Below are 2954 nucleotides of genomic sequence, written 5' to 3'. Positions count from 1 at the left end.
TGTGTGGGTTAACTTATATTGATTTATTTATTGAGATATCAACATTTCGATACATATGTTTGTGTACAAACGTGATAACAGTTTTCAGGTGTGTAAGAATATCTATATCCATATATATATATATATATATATATATGAACACTTCCCAAAAACTATTCCGTGATAACTTATACTGTCCCTAAAAAATCTCCCTAAAAAATAATGCTTGCATATGAACGAACACACATATACACACACACAGAAACACAATCTTATCAAATATGTAGTAAGAGTAATGCTAATTACGCCTTCAATTGAAAATCAGTGAAAACTAAGTGATACATACATTCCATGCCTGTGTTCATGCCTATGTGTATATACATATATATGATTTTTTTTTTTTTTTTCATAAACACAAAGTATATAGGCTATAAAATAAGCTTCAAGTTAGCTTCAAGTATGTGTGCTACGTACGTATCAGTCAACTGAGAAAACGTAAAAATGTCTTCAAACGAATCCAAAATTCCTATGAACTATAAAAATATAAATATGTATATAATTTCCGGCTTTTCTTGCTAAAATTTCAGACATAGGCCTGACGAGGCCTAAGAAACTTATGCTGTATACATATGTAAATGTATGTGCTTGCTCTAAACGAATTCTTTACTTGTTATATATATGTAATTTTGAAAGTAAAGATGATGAGAAGCAATTCTATAGCCATTTAGATGAATCTACTAATCTTTGTCTTCGAGATGAAAAGCACGGAAGCACGGAAGCACGGACTCAGTAAATTGGGCTAAGAAAATGAAATTGCGAATTCCTGAAATGAAGTTCGGAATTAAACCGACTTGGTTTACATGCATTGCCCCCTAATGGGCAAGAGATGTAGAAATATTTGTCGACATAAGAGAAAAAGAGGGAATAAGTTGACATAAGTATCCACGATGCGATCCGAGATGACTGTAGTTTTTTTTGTTGTTTTCTTTGTTTTTTTAAAGCAAATAACAACAAAAGTAAATTTGCAGGTCAAGGTTATCATGTAATTAAAACAAAACAACAACAACAACAAACAAAAAAAGAAAATGATCTTCAATGTGTTTGTGTGTGTTTCCACATTAATTACTACGTCTACGTTTTCCTGATCAGGTGCTAAAAGTACGCGGGAGTCGCTGTTGAAACCTTTCTCTTTCTCTCTCTCTTTTTATGACCAATAAACTACGGCACACTGCATTCTGTATATTGCGAATCTAAATAGAGGGTGTACCTATTAACATATATACACAAAGTAATTAAAGTAATCATAAAGAAGAACAAGTGTTGGTGCAAGAAAGATAAAACGTGAAAGTCATTGTTTGCTTCATTTTTTTTTTTTTTTTTTTGGTTTTTACTTTTATTCGAATCGGATCGATATCAACAATATATGAAATTTATCTTTCCCGTGTAACGCCCATCAAGTAACTCATAAAATATATGTATACTTCTGTGATTAGCATAAGATACATAGTCTCGCTCTCTCTCTCTCTCTCTCTCTCTCTGTGTGTTTGGTCGACTGCTTGAGATGGAAAGTTCAGATAGAGATTTGAATTTTGGCTTATGGGCATAAGTGGGAGATAAATGTAAGCCGTATGTGCACACAAATGAATACATAATTTACTGATCTAAAACTGGGCTACATACACTTATAAATCGTATCTAAACGCGCTTCAGTAATTTTACAAAATCCAACTTGCAACCTGTAAGAGATGCAACAAATACTGTAAAAAGTGAAACAAATGGGGAAACTCGCCCTAACCTATCGACTGACATGCCCACATTTAAAAAAACTATTTTCGAAGGTCGATGGGTAATTAAAATTCTTCCCTAGACAAGTGGGACCTTCTCCGTTATCTTTCTTTAATTCCTGGAATGTATGTAGGGGTCATCTTGTTATTCTGTATATTTTGTATGTTTTCCCAGGTCATTGACTACCATTGACTATATGCGATCCAAAATAGTTCATTTTAAATGTTGCCAAATTTTTAGGCAGATTATTTTTTTTGTTTTTAAGCCCATCACGTACATCAACATGACAATGGATTTTATCATAAGCGCAGATCGCTAATCACAGGAACCTGTAAAGCATGGACTTTTAGTTTCCCAGGATTCCCAGTAAGACGGCATCGACAGCGATTTGAAGATAATGCTGAGAATTTCCTCTTTCCGGGTTTTTTTATTTGGCCTGAAATTACACTGACAAGAGACCAAGGCCAAGACCAAATAACCTCTAGAATGCAAATCTTTTTCACATAGTCAATGTTGTCATGCAATTTTACAGTTGTCAATCTAAACACGACGCACTCCCGGCGATAGACGGCACGCTTGAAAGTTGCAAGATACTCTGAGATCTGACTGAGAGTTAAATTTAAGCGCTGCCTCCTATCAAAACATAAATGAAAAAAAAAAAAAAAAATTATGACGATAGTAGTGAAGTCTTTCGAGACACCCTACACCGTTATACAAGACTGGACTGTGTTCCTTTTCACAGTGGCAGCGGGATCAACAATGCCTTAGAAAATCTTGCACATATCATGAACAAAATCGGGAACAGGCAAAGTGTAAGTTTTTCAAAAACATCTTTGGTAGCAAAGAATGGGTGAAAACAAGAGGTCAACACATTTCACTTTCAAAGGCTGATAAGCTGTGTTATATGAAAACGACCCCTTTCCCCTTGGTGCCATTTCTATTTTGTTATTCGCCATTAGTGTATAGTGGACAAATCTTGAACCGGAAATGCATTCCATAAGGGTCGTTCTTCTCATTTACATTAATATCGTTTATTGAAGAATTGTTTTTGACCCTTAGCCAAATAGGTAGCAGATATTTTTCATAGATTCAAAGGTAGATATGCATTGTAAAATTTATTAGCTTTCGAAGAGACGCCTTTACGAAAGAAGCTACCACCTAGCGAATGAGAAAGTCGCCGGCATACTGGA

The sequence above is a fragment of the Glossina fuscipes genome, unplaced genomic scaffold (genome assembly GCF_014805625.2).
Source record: "Glossina fuscipes isolate IAEA_lab_2018 unplaced genomic scaffold, Yale_Gfus_2 1, whole genome shotgun sequence".
In the NCBI taxonomy this organism is placed as follows: Eukaryota; Metazoa; Arthropoda; class Insecta; order Diptera; family Glossinidae; genus Glossina; species Glossina fuscipes.
The sequence above is the reverse complement of the archived record's forward strand: the minus strand, read 5'-3'. Positions refer to the sequence as shown.